This window comes from Petromyzon marinus, chromosome 25 (assembly GCF_048934315.1).
Source record: "Petromyzon marinus isolate PM22_M1 ecotype Great Lakes invasive population chromosome 25, UKy_Petmar_22M1.pri1.0, whole genome shotgun sequence".
Taxonomy (NCBI): Eukaryota; Metazoa; Chordata; class Hyperoartia; order Petromyzontiformes; family Petromyzontidae; genus Petromyzon; species Petromyzon marinus.
In genome coordinates, this window is record NC_133691.1 from 3631578 (window position 1) to 3646593 (window position 15016).

Here is a 15016-nt window from a genome sequence, read left to right on the forward strand (position 1 = left end):
AGTATGGGCGGCAGTGGCACAGTGGTCAGCGCACCTCCAACGAGCACAGTTGGCTACGTACGGTGCGAAAGAAGTTCAACGTGTACACATACATTGCACTACGAACCCGGTGGCTTGACGTTGACTCCCAAGTCACAGCGAACGTCAGTGGCGATCGGTATCGGAAACCTATCCGGGGCATGCCCGTATCTTGACGCAGGAGTAAAATGAATATCTCTCGGAAGTATATAAAGACAAACAACACTCTCTCCTGAAGCCCTCTCGTGGCTAGCAGACCTCGACATTGGCATTTAGCTTCTGAACGGATTGCCACTGGCATGGAATGGAACACGGCCAATGGGGATGCAAAGGCGACCGGAACGGTGCTTGCCACACTGCTCCATTGCGAGCCGTAATAAAAGTTGCACCGCTTGCCCCAGGAGTCTACAAAGGCTACGTGGGGGGATATTTGTCTACGCGCGTATACACGTTTTCATGTAAATATATGGACGTGTGAACGCCAATGTAGAGTTGCATGCATTATTGATGTAGAATATTGTAGCTGGAGGCTCTATCGCTGCCTTATTCTAGGGAGCACCCGGAAAGAGAACCCCACGGCTGCCCCTGAAGCTGACAATCATTCTGGTTTGACTTGGCTGCTTTGAGTAATTAAAAAGCAATCGGTAGAAAAAAAATCCTCAATAAAATCAAGCTCTGATTCATCACATCTACCCCCCCCCCCCCACACACCACGATGCAATTGCGTTCCACATTACAACCCCAATTGCTTTTTCAGCACTGCCCACCGCCACCACTGCCACCGCCACAAACCTGCTTAGTGGAAATCCTATTTTGTAGATCATCTCCTCGTTTATATATAAATTTTTATCCACTGGCTCACGCAATTGCCCGCCCCACACCCACCCACCCCACCCACTCTACCACACCTCCCCTCCTCCCCCCACATCCGTACCACCTCCCCCGCCCCCTTCACCTTATTCCCGTCCAACGGTCCCATCCCTCCGTGGCTCAAACAACTTGCTCGCCCATTTATTTAATTATTAATCGGCCCTCTCCCGATTGCACTCAGGGTTGCTTGACCTGGAATAATCCCGTCCCAATGCGCTGGAGTGACTTGAGTGGCGAGACAAGGCAGCACGGGGTCGCCGGGTCACCAACAAAGGGATGCTATACAAATGATTATTGCACACATCCATTAATCATTATAAAGGGCACGCCGGCTGTGGGGTCAGTCCCAATGCAGAAACACATCTGTGTGTGTGTGTGTGCCTCGTTGTATATGGACACTCATTTTATTTGTGTGTGTGTGTGTGTTCATCGTGGACGCGTAAATAGTTTATGTTAGCGGTAGCGAATTCGCCATGGATGCCACACGGTGCCGTGACTTTGTTGACCTGGGTTCCATTTCCCAGCCGCGATGCAGCACATGAGTGGCGGATGGAATCTGAACCTGGTCCCGCACCTCCAACAGATCGATTCGTACGGTGTACGAACCGGTGCCTCGTGCTTGGCCGTCATTGTTGGCATTTGGGCGACTTGACCAGCACGATGCTGACCACACCAGCCACTCTTTAGCAAATTCCGGCATTACTAGGAGCTCGCTAAGAGTGCTTGACCCAGCAATTGTCTATGAAACGAAATGAGGTCTTAAATTGGCATAAATTGCTAAAAACCATAAATTGCTCATTTATGGCTTTTCAGAACATCAAAGCAGATAACTCAGTGGCAGCCTTCACAGAGAAAACAGCTCCTCTGTCAACTCACAAGCGGACTGTGTATAAGAGGTAGGCGCCAAAGAAGTGCACAGGAGTCCTGTGCAAATCATACCACGTGTCAAAACTGGCATATGCTGCTGAAACATGGTCTCTATGAATGAGGCGGAAACGTGAATTTTTCTAAGCGTGGTGGTAACAACGAGACTGTACAGGATGACAGAGAGAGAGAGACGCACACACACGGGGGACATTGCAGGAGACAGAGAACCGCTCTCAAGGGGAGAGCAGGCGAGGCTAAAGTGGTTTGGTCACTTGAGGTGGATGGAGGAAACCGATTGAACCAAGATGGTCTTTTGAGACAGGGAAGAAGACCAAGAGACAAAGAAAAACCAAAGTAAAAAAATATGGTGTCGCAGTGGCCTTAGAAAAGAGAGGACAGGCCTGGGAAGTGATGGAGGCACACAGATGGTATGGCAAATGCCTGAGCACAGAGTCCGATGATGATGATTTTAAACGGCGAGAAGCTGAATTGATTCTCAAGAAATGTAGTTGTCAATCACAACTTCTTCCACTGAAGATTGCAGGGCTTGCTCTCTTTGTCCAATTTATATATCGTTTTCCTGTGCTAAAATAAATAAATAACTGGCGCATAATAAAAGAGTGCTGCGATTTCATTCCATCCTCAAGCAAGTCGACAAACAGTTCCCGGTGCAATGGGATTGACCAGTGACCCGACTGCATGTGTGTAAATATCTTCATGAATGAATAATAATAATAATCACACTTAAATTAATATATACATAAATGAAAGTGCCAACACAGAATGAATATTAAAAAAAAATTCCATGCATTTCACACGCATATATATTTATATAAAAATATATATGCGTGTGAAAAATAAATATCTCAAGAGCCTATAATAAATAGTTATAGATGTGATGCAATCCTTACTCCTGGGTACTTTTTTTTCTGCCGGCATAAATACGAACGTCTTTTGTAATCCTGCAAACTGATAATGAGTAAAAGAAATCGTCTAGAATCCGCTAATTTTAAAATACTTTGCTGCGCAAGTGCTTGCGCTCGACTTGTCACCCATCGAGAGAAATGAATCTACACTTTGTAGCCCTGCTTAAAAAAAAAACATGAATGAATCTGGCCTCGGATAAATCACAGCTCGGTATCCACTCTCACATCCTCTAAATGCATTGGTGGTGGTGGTGGTGGGGGGGGGGAGTGTGGAAGTCAGAATGCACGAAACGGAGTTCGGGCTCCCAATCCCTGGGGCCCTCGAACACGCCCCCAACCACGGTTAGTGAAAGGAAAGTCTCAGGGTCCTAACGCTCTCATTGTTGTTCATCATCCTATCTGTCTCACCCACACGCGGTGTCCCCGGAGAGAGCCTTTCTGCTTGCCGTGTTGTCGCGTTAACCCCCGTCCTGCGCACACCGTCCCAGACACGGGAGGTTATCTCGCAGCGAAAGTGCCAATTGCCGCTGCACTTTTATTCAAGTCACGGACGACCGCCCAGCTCCGAAACCTACAAAAAAAACCGTGAGGCTCCGGGAGAAAAAGGCAATCGCACTCCCGCCCGAGAACCTGAATTGTTGATCAGCGGAGTTTTAATTGTTTTGGGGGAGGGGGGGGCACGCACACGCGCGTATCATTGATAGCATCGCAGAAATGTTTTTCCGCTAAAGGTTCCATTAATGAGTAAAAACAAACTCCTTCGTTTAATTCCTTGGATAAATAGAAAGAATCGGGTCCAGGTTGTTGCGTAACGAAAACGTTAACAAAGCGACTGATTTATTAAGCATTAATAGTTAATGCCGTCTGCCAGAATACAATATAACAAGAAATGCACAAGACAAAGCGAGTTTCTCGTGTGCTTTAATGTGTGTGGCATGTATAATGATAGAAGGAGCTGCATTATTTAAAAGTTTCACAAGGTGCATTCAAAAAGTCGTAATTGCGCATTACATCACTTAGCCGAATGTGTGCATGAACACTGTCCTATATATTGCATGTACCATGCGAATGTGTGCACGAACACTGTCCTATATATTGCATGTACTATGCGAATGTGTGCATGAACACTGTCCTATATATTGCATGTATTATGCGAATGTGTGCATGAACACTGTCCTATATATTGCATGTAATATGCGAGTGTGTGCATGAACACTGTCCTATATATTGCATGTACCATGCGAATGTGTGCATGGACAGTCCTATATATTGCATGTTACTATGCGAATCTGCATTTGGAATGTACAATTGCTGAAGCGTCTACGTTAATAATAATCACTTGTGTTACCTCTTGATTACATTGAACGAGGAATAAACATGTGGAACCTTTTTAACTCGAGGAGGAAAGTGTCTCTCCCAGATGTTTCTACGTCCTCAATGGACATTTAGGAGCTCAATAGTAGTATTTGTAGGAAGACCTCACTGAGACTCATGACTCCAGGAGGGTCCTTGCCATGAGATGTTTGGCCAAGCAGCTCCTAAGAGTCTGATTTCATGTGGGAGAAACCCAGAGAACCCTGAGAGAAAATCCCGCACCGTGCTGTATATGAGGGGGTCACACTCAGCACTGCCACGACAGACCCACGGCACGCTCTGGCCATCACCAATGAACGCACTAACCAGGCTAAAAAAAATCTGCTTAGCTTGAGAGATCATGAAATCAGAATATTCAGGACGATGTAAGTGTAGCCATGTACAAATGTCACATTCCATATCATTCAATAAAAAGGGATATTAGCTGTCATCCTATGCAATGAAACAAATTGGAACATTCTCGCATCTTACTTTGAATTTGTAGATTAATTGTCAAGAGCTGGAATGCTGGTGCCATTTTTATACGCACATAATTTAGGGTATAAATGGATTCATCAATTCAATTGATACTCATGATACAGGTAATAAAAAAAATCAGCACGGGTATGTGTCATATTGATTTACTTAAGAAAATCCCTACAGCCACTAGAGGAGCTACCATTCACCACATTGTAAACAAAAATAAGTTATCAGATTATATGGTGACTCCGAACAGTGACAATTTCAAAGTATTGTATGCAGTGCTTTCCAAAATTTCGAACATTATGTTTATTCCATAAGATTCTCCCTGTTAAGGATGTTGTTTTGCTGTTTAAATATGGCTCGCAACTTGTCCAACTTTCTAGATAAATTTTTTTTTTTAAACGCAAATATATATTCACCAGCTGGGTTTCAAAGCAAACTGCTCGACTTGAAACCGTGTGTGTACATTATTGAAAGTGAACTTTTTCTGCATTTCTTCCCCAGAGTAAGTCACGGTTCACATTGTAGAACAAAGGAGATGGAGGGACCCTCTGCACCGCAGCTCATTACCATCACACAAAGGTTTGTGCACACAACGCTTAACCCTTCCCCATGTCATGCAACGAAACAGCGATTATATGTAACGCCATCCTCCGCCTGCTCGCTAATGTAAAACATGCGTACCGTGGTATATTAAAAAAAAAACAGTGACATTTAACCCGGGCAGATATAATGACACCAAAACCTGCCTGCTAATTTACGTTCCGAGATTATGAAAGCGAGGATATTAACAAAAAGAATTGCACCAGCGACAAGCGGTGGCATAGAATTAGCGCCACCGGTGAAAAGGTTAATTATCGTCAATACCGTGCGAGTAAGGTCAACCCAATTGCGGATAGACGAGCTCCATTATCATGTTAACACGAGATCTATCCCGACGGACAATGGACCTGCACCCACTTCTCTTACCTGGGCGCATTAATTACACGACGTGGTTCAAATGCTGCGGACTTCACCAGCCGGGCAGTGAGTTGAGTGGGCAGCCCATTCGAACACAAACTTTAGTATTATTATGTATATCAGGCTTCCATTACTTTAATATTGTATCATGCAGGTAGGGTTGGAACAAATAAGTATCTTTATGCACACAGCAAGTCATGTTGTATTACCTCCAGGGAGGGAACCATATATTTGCTGTGCGAAGGCAGAATGGCCACTCCACTTATGTAAGGTTTCTATTTATTTATTCCTTGTCGCTTGGCTAAGTTTGGCGCTGTTTTGAACGTGGAATGTCTGCTGAATTCAAAGCGTCATCTTCGGCATCAATACTACTTCTCTGAATAGTGCTTGCTAATTCAAAAATAGTTTGGTCCGACGTTTTTACCTATCCTTGACATCAGAAAATCTGAAGCCCCCAAAAGACGTGTGGATTAAATATGAACAAGAAGACTGCTGCACATTTCCTTGACTTGCTTAATATTTGGCTTGTCTGATGTGAAAAATCTTCATTGGAAATGCTACTTTTAAGAGTGGATATGCTTTGGTTAATTTCACGTGTAAATATATTTAACATTTTTTTTGTTGGCATGTCATGAAATAAAGTATCCCTTTGGAATGCTCAAAGAGCGGTGCATCACCTTGTGTAAGACTGAGTGACCTGTAGAAGAAGGTATCACAGAACTACTTCCGAGATCCCTTCCAGAGGCCTCTTACCCATGCTCTCAGGGAGCGCTGCACTTTTTCCACCTGCCCACTCGGGAAATGTTCGCCACGTGGCAATCGAGTCGACGCTTTTATTTCTCGGAGCTACATACCCAGCCAAAATTAAGTGAAAAGCCAAATTTAACGTGACAGTTTTATGTTGTGTGCGCTCATTGTTGACCCGTGCGCGAGTCCATCAAGTCACTCTTACTTGGGGACCCAGTTTAATCAGGGGCGGCTGAAACCGCTGTTGAACGCAGGCCTCAGTGGTGCTGGCTGACCCCGCGCCCAGCACCCACGAGCCATCCTAACACCTCGACCTTGCTTCGGCTTAAGGGAATTACGCCACGCGTGTGCGTGCACAGTGATTTGCTTGCATGTTCGCAGTGGTAAGATTAATGGGTTCTTCATTGGAGGCCGCGACGAGGTTACCTAATCCCAACCCGTAGGTTATGCATGCTTATTGTGACCCAAAAAAAAAAACCTGGATTTTAAATACCGCTTACCGTATTTGCTTACTCATAAACAAAATAAAAAAATACGATCTAATTAAAACGATCGTATGTAAATTGTAACATTGAGGCTACGACATGAAGGCATACATTCACCGATTCACGGGACCATTTTATGTATGTTTCTTGAACTTCTTTCGTACCATACATAGTCAACCTTGCTGACACAGTTTTGGCAAAATCGGCGGTCAAACTTTCGCACGCTGTAACGACGAGCGCGCTATGCCCTCGCAGTGGCGGAGCCGCGGCTGGGTAATGAACGGAGGTGAGTGACTCAAACACAGTCGCGTGCGCCCACGTGCAGCGGCGTTGAAAACCGTGCCAATTGTTAACTAGCTCCACGTGGCGGGCATCGGTAATTAATAATAAGTGAATATTTTCCGCGAGCCTCGTAAAATATACCAAAACGCACATCTTGTAAATTGTGTGCTTTTAATTTAAAACCACGCAAACATTTAAAGCATATCTGGAAGAAATTAAAATGCTAATGCGATCTCACTATCGACCAAAAGTAAAAATGTCGAGGATTACGATGGAATACGTAATGCAGGCAAAAACATATAACGTGGTAAGCGAATTAGACTCCTTCGCAACAAACAGTGCAATGTGATTTCGAGGCAGCAGAGACGAGTACAATATTTATTTCTGACATCAACTTTATCCTGTAGTGAATAACAGTTTGCAGCCTTTATCGATCCACTGCTGGATGAAGGCCTCCTCCACATGCCGTGTTGCTCATGGGGATTGTTGGACCAGAGTTGCACCTCCCATGAGCACGGTCGCTGCGAAAGAAGTTCAACATGCATACTTCACTATGTTGCTTAAATGTGAGTTGGTGAGGGGTGGAAGAACACGATGGTTGGGGAGGGGGGCATGACAAGTGGCAAATATTATTCGCCACTGACGTTAGCCAAGGCCAGGAATTCAACTCATATGGCGAGGTGCTCGGCGCAGTGCTCTAACGTGCACTCCTCTACCAGTTCACTCGGTGGACATCTGTGACTACTGAGCATCTGTTGGAAAAAAAGAGCTTTATGGCTCATAGGATTCCTCCAGTGGAAATACATTTCCTGATTCTGAGGTGGGCGGGGGCCGTAGGGGGTCGAGCCCCCCCCCCCCTCCCCGCTGAAGGTTTAGACCCCCTTCTGAATAGTCAACAATAACATTGGTTTTCTATGTTTTATACATTGACTCTGTAGTGCCCCTCCCCACCGCCACGCCTCTTCAAACAATGACACCCGAGCGTGTATTGCACGCACTATGGCAAAATTACGCGCGCCTTTTCCTCGTCATGTTTACGTTTCCTTGCACCTTTTGTTCTCGTAAATTGCTTAGCGGATGCGTTTTCACGGCTACCTGCATGGGCACGATCGCGACTGCGCCATCGTCGCATGGTTGCGCGATGAAAAGAAGAATTTGCCTCCGTGCCAACGACGGCAAAGCTCAGATTGTTCTCCTCCTCCTCCTCCTCCTTCTTCTTGTTGGCGAAGTTTTCACGATTTCTAAGCCTGGCGGACGGATGTGGCGGCGCGCGCGACGAGCGACACCGAGGGCCACCGCTGCTTTCAATTCGCACGGCTCGTGCGTGGCAAACATAAAAAAAACACACACAACAAACAAACGCCGCACAAAGGATTAAGCAAAGCTGGCTCACCAACCGGGGCATCTGTGCTGTCTTGGTTCCAAGCTCACTGGCAGCACGGCTAAATGGAGTTGTTTTGACTCCGAATGTCCATGCTTCACAGACTAGGACATCCAGTCCAGTGCATTTGTTATAATGAGTACGATGTGATAATGATAATAATGTTAATAATAATTCGACCATTTATTTACCCAGGGAAAGCCTAACTTCGCCTCAAGATGCGTTTTGAAGAAGGTCCTTGCATTGGGGGTTTTGTCCCATTCCATGAATGAGTGTTTGGCTCCATGTGGGAGGTAAAAATGTAACAGCTTGCAAAAAACCCCACGCAAATGAAAGGGTCAAGCTCAGAGCTCGATGGTGATAAGATTCAGCAATCCATTACTGTTACTACCGCTTCACAGCCTAAGCCTACAACACATGGTATTCAACAAAATTCGAACCAGGTTTAAAGCCTGCATAGATTCAGGATGATTTGGTCATGAGCATTGTGAAGTTCACGAAGTGCATTTAGATTAAATTGTTGCCATTTTTTTGGTGTGACCAGCTTCTGTCCAGCTTAAGTTGCGTGTATGATATCGCATAATGAAACGTGGAAACAAAGGGATGTGTGTTAGAGTTCGTTAAGTGATTTGCAATTGGATGTGTCCACAGGCTAGAATGCACAAAGCTGTGGACCCATTAGCGCATCACACATTGTGTGATAATCACAAGGTTACTTTGTTCATGCTCTTATATAAATAGTATGCATCGGATAATGGAATTGGCGTGCATTCCAGTATTTTGATTAAAATTCACTCGGCATAAACATATTTTTTTCTTCAGCGAATACTTTTCGATCAATGATGCGTCCAAAGACTTTCAGAAATTATTGTACGTGTGTGCGTGCGTGCGTGTGTGTCGCCTCCACCCCCACAACTCCCAATCGGTGATGGGGCAGTTGTGGAGAGAGTGGAGAGTTTCCCATACCTGGGCAGTGTGCTTTTGACTGGCTCCAGTTTAACAGCAGAGGTCTCACTCCGAATCAGTCAAGCGGCAATATCTTTTCATCGGTTGCGTAACACTGTGTGGAAGCTACCTGGTCTGTCGCTCCGCACTAAGCTTCAGGTCTTCTCGGCCACGGTCATTCCCTCCCTTCTCTACGCTTGGGAAACGTGGACCCCCCTAATGGAACATCTTCGTCGGTTAGAAACATTTAGGCTGGCCTGCCTACGATCCATCCTGGGTTTAACCAGACTGGATTGTGTGAGGAGCTCACAAATCCTTGAAAGATCTGGGCAGGGTCCCATCGGTGAGCTCCTCCGGCAGGCAAGGCTGCGATGGCTGGGTCATGTAGCCCGCATGCCCAGCCACCGCATGTCGAAACAGCTTTTGTTCGGCCGGATTGAGGGGGCTAAGCGGGCGCGGCACGGGCTAGAGAAGAGATGGAGTGATGTGGTACAGGAGGACGTGGAGCTGAGTGGACTTGCCGATGACTGGTACCAGCGGTGTCAAGATCGGCCTCTGTGGAGGAGGCTCGTGAAGGATGCTACTGGGCAGTAGGAGGTAGTCGCCCTCCAACAACAACGGAGGGCGGAGGAGCGACGCTCACAACAACGAGCTGAGCGCCGGGTGGCTAAAGCACAGCAGATTGGCACAGTAGGGGGCACAGGTGGTGCATCAGCCAGTCATCTCAGTCAGTCGACCCGTGGCACCTGGGTCTGCCCCGTGACCTCCTGCCAGCGGGCGTTCGACACTTCACGTGGCCTCAGGGTGCACATAGCCTGGCACAACCGTCGTGGTGACGTCACCGCCACTTAGTGGCGAATGGCGGTTGTTGTTGTTGTTGTCGCCTTAAATTAGTACTTGGTGTGGTGTGTTAAAAAAATCAGCATCGGCGAGACAAAGGGTTGCCAGGCATAGTGCTGGCGCTACCATTCCCTCTTGTACCGCACTAACAACACTTGCTCGAACAGTCTGTATGTATGGCCATGTGGGAGATTTTGGTCTTGTGGCCTTCTTGAACAAACCCACAATTGAACTGCATAACTGGCTTTCCCTAGTACGCCATGTGTATAGATTGGCGAGGAGAATGAGAGCGTGGCCTCAGGGATTATGAGAAAACACTGTGAAGGGAAGGCGGTGAGCGATGATGTTAATTGACCCTAAGCCATCACAAATTTAAATTAGCTTGATTAGTCAGAAAAAAAAAGTTGTAATCTATCGAGAGTCTTGTGAAATCACGCAAGCTGTTGAAATTGCAATTTGTTCATTTTCGCGCAATATTTCAAAGGATACATGAAAAAAAAACATATGGTAATATGAATCACTTACAGCCCTTTGCCAATCCACGTCTGGGTGAAGGAATCACTACTCCATACAGAGCCACGGGAATTGTGGTAACGATACTTCAGCACGCTGGTCAGCGTGGTTTGATGCCAGCGGGGTAGCTAAGGGGGCAATGAGTGGATCAGATGTCACGTTCCACGAACCTCAGCTGCGGACAACAACATTGAACTCAGCTTGCTGGGCTCACAGTGCAGTGAAATAACGACTGGGCCACTGGGGATTAATGGGAAACATTGTACCCATTATTACGATTGTTATTCCACAGAATAAAGTTTTGCTGTCACTTGTTTGATTTCACAAAATTATATTTTTCCCACGAAGATCGAAAAAAATCTGAAGCAATACTAATCAACGCACCACTGCTCCCCCCCCCCCCCCCAAATAAATGGTCGTAATGGGCCATGATTTATCCGCTGTTGGATCTACTCTGGAATTAATCGCTCCATCTCCTTGGTGGATATATACCGGAATGCATCCCTCCTTTGATGCCACTCTGTAATGAGTCTTGACCTTTCAGCGATACGTCTTGCCCCAAGGCCGGTTACTTTGATCCACAATCAATACCATGATATGTCATAGTACTGTTTCAAGTTGCATGTCAAGTGGTTTGTCTTGGGATAATAACTTTGTAAACGTGTCTGCTACCTGGTGCTGGAGAAGATGGGTAAGCGGAGAAGTGTGGATTTGGCAGGTGTGTTCTGAAGTTTAAAATTACTCTTTCACAGAATTATTTTTTTCCGATGGTGTGTTTTATATATATATAAATAAAAACAATCTGACACTTGCCTTCAGCACATCGTTGTGCCTGATCGCTAATCCCACTGGGATTCTGTTGTGAGAAGCCTCTAAGGGAAGGGTGAACAGGGCATGATTCTGCTGGCTATGAGTCTCATATATAATGACAAGCGGCAAGCTGCGATGGTGATCTGCAAGCAATGAGCAATAGTAAACACGAGTTCATCTGTTTTCCTCTTTAAATTTGCAAACGTTAATCACGATGTCCGTGCGCGCGGCCATGGATAAATATTTACCTCAGAAACTTATTTTTTTTTCCTCTGGACACAAGATGTACAATCATCATTTTTACTTTGTTGTGTGTTCCTGAGGTATGCACTATGTACTTTCCCCATTGAAACATCTCATTCGATACCCTGAAAGCACAGTGGTCGGATTCATTTAATATAACATTGAACCACGTAACCCGATTTAATATTCTAACTTAAAAATGAAATAAAAACCGTGAAATAAGATGTACTTACGATATCATTGCTACGGTTATAATAAAAATACAATTTTCCGCTGCTATTGATTTGTAATAAGAAAAAAGACGACCAATTAATACGTAAAGAGGATAACGAGCTACGTGTGAAACAAACACGAACGGGAATTATTCGCGGCAAGTTTCATCCACTAACTAGTGACGGTCGCCCTAGATTTTCTTATTCTTTCATTATTTTACACATTTTATGGCGACTTTGGTTTTTTTTTTCCATTGAAACTGTGGCTATAGGGACTGGAGATATACGCCGCATGATCCCTTGGGATTGCCTGAGAGATTTCTGGCTCAAAAAAAAACCACTTTGCAAACCCCCCCAAACTTGTGCCGTGTCCGCTGGGTCGTTACGACGTACAACGGTGGAACATTCACGGAGCAGGAAAACGCAGTGGCGAAGCAAATGGGAAGCGCTGTGGAATAACACGACTTGTGGTGACGTTGAGGAGACCTCCACCACGGAGGGTGTCTGGCCCTGCTGGGATTGGACTAATGTCAATGTTGACCGCCGATCTCACCCTCGCCGCTGGCTTAACATTCAGCGCATTGTGGCAGGTGAGTAAACGCGAATGGTTGCGCATCGGCAGTGATTTTCAATGCAGTAAAACAGTGCAATTGCCCTTTAAAATTGGGAAATTATTTTAAATTATTCTGTCAAATGTTTCGTTGATACGAGTTTGTCGGTACATTAAATGTCCTGCTGCTCTTTTTATTGTTACGTATGGAGTTTTGCTCTTTGTGCTTTAGCTCACTTTGAATTCCCTTAATACCCGCCAATTCTACACCAGCAGCTGTTTGCAAATAATAACCATAACCATTATTTTTATGATTATCAGCCATGCTCCATCCACTGCTGGATGAAGGCCTCCGCACACCATGGCCATGACCCATGGTCTCGCGATTCACAGAGCCATCGGGCACCTGTGCATGAGCCAATTTCATTGCTCCATCTCCACGGTTAGGAGGGCACTGCGAGCTATGGCACTTTTAAATCCAGTTTGAAAACGGAATTTCGTTCGAACTGCTTTCTCTGTTTTAGTGTGTTGTCCTTCCCCCCCCCCGCACCTCTTAATAGCGCAGTTGGCTACGTACGGTGCGAAATACGTTCAACATTCGGTTGACATACCTCTGAGGGATGTATCCTCTTTAGGCTGCCACTCCATCATTAGTCTCGATCACCTGACCATCATGACTTGTCCTGACCTAGTCCACTTACTGAACAGTGAATACGACCATGAAATAACAACCAGTAGTTTTATGCCCACGTACGTACATATGTTGAACTTCTTTTGCACTGTACGTAGCCAACCATGCTGATCGGAGGTGCTGGGAAAGGACAACAATATGCCGATATTAGATCAATTGTAAATGTTTGTGTTCGGTAAATGTGTATGAAAAGTCTGAAAACCGCATACTTTTTTTCTTCTTCTTCCATACCACATCCTATTTACCTTTGATTAAGAGCATTGCTAAACACGTGTTTTAATATTATAAAGTGCATCTTGACCCATAATTCAAATGGGCTTAAGTAGACCCCCACATGTCCAGAATCCACAAAAGAGGGTCGGTCAAAAAAAGTGAAAATGAAACAGTCTTTCCACGTGATCATTACAAAAAAACCTCATTCTGATTAGACACCAGTCAAAGGCCCAACATCCTTACCTCCCTCACCATTTCCCATGCTCCCTCCCTTCTCTACACCCGCCCACTCTTGCCAATAAATCAGTCGAGCATAGATTTACTCACCATCACCAGCTCCTCCACATTCCCCTGACTTTCCACCCATCAAAGAAAGAAAAAAAATCGGCTGTCCTCCCCAGATGATTATTCTCAAAAGTTGGCAAGGAAACTGACTATTTATCTATCTATGGGCATGTGTCTCTCCATACATTGGCCGATAGTCTGGCCTGACTCCTAATTCTGGGGTACATTATTGCAATGACGCATACTGTTTGCAGTGTAGCCCTCACAACATCGTACAACAACATGCCTCTCCTAACAAGGTGAATGCCGCGCATTTAAGAGCCTTTAAATATGATTATTATTTTTACAAAAACATATTATACTTCGTGATTAATTACCAAACGGCGGACCTACAGACCTAGCACCCTCCGAGGAAGCCACTTTTTCACGTATTTGCTTATCTTTACACTCGTATACAAATTAACCCACGGCTCAATTTCACCATTCAATGGCTTTGGGTGAAAACGTAAAAATGCACCAAGCACGGTAACAGGGAGTAGAGTTGAGGCAACATTGTCAGTGGATATATATTACAGCTGTGGGCATTGCTAATGAAAATTATACTTTAATAATTATTGTGCATACCAAATAGTGTGTGCGTTTGTAGACATATATGAGGTTCGCACAGCTAAAGCATTCGGAAACACATGAGTTGATTTTTTATGCTAATTGCTTTCCCTCTGTAATTAACCATATCAGAATCGTTATTTATACTGGTGGAATCCGATGAGTTATACATCTCTGTTTCACAGATGTCCGGTAGGAGTGCGTCAAAAAGTTACAACAACAAAAACAATACAAAACATGATAGGAGTGAAAAGTAGAGGAAAGGTCACCAAATCACAAAAACGTGTTTTTGTATTGTCCTCAACAAAAGCTCACTGATCTATTAGATTATTTATCAGAAGCAACCTGGTCACGAATGATAGCTCAACGAAGTGGCTTATCACGTGCAAATTTATAGTAGCCAAATAATCTAAGTAATCCAAACGCATATTTATAAATGTGGAGAGAGAAAACCAGAGGACCCGGATAAAAAATAATCCACGCGACCACAGGGAGAACATGCAAACTCCAAATATACAGGCGTTCGGGTCAGGGTAAAACCCCCAGCCTCCTGCGTACCAAGCAAGGAAGATAATGTTACGTCACCGTGGCGCCCCGTAAATAAATAAATAAATATCAAGAGTATAGAAGTTCAAATTGCATCGAGAGAAGATTGGTGCCGTGGCTGCATACGATGTACAACACTGAGTCATTATCAACGTGTTCATTTACATTCATATACAGAAAACAACATGTT

General features: G+C 44.9%; 2 long non-coding RNA genes across 3 annotated transcripts in view; one reads left to right on the forward strand and one right to left on the reverse strand.

Annotated features, from left to right (window-relative positions):
- LOC142929129 (uncharacterized) overlaps positions 1 to 15016 on the reverse strand; it is a 138088-nt gene that overhangs the window by 14765 nt on the left and 108307 nt on the right. The window lies entirely within an intron of this gene.
- On the forward strand, positions 979 to 12778 carry LOC116945962 (uncharacterized). Its single transcript, XR_012945292.1, has 3 exons — positions 979 to 1784; positions 5022 to 5099; positions 12353 to 12778. It is a non-coding gene; the product is annotated as an uncharacterized LOC116945962 (long non-coding RNA).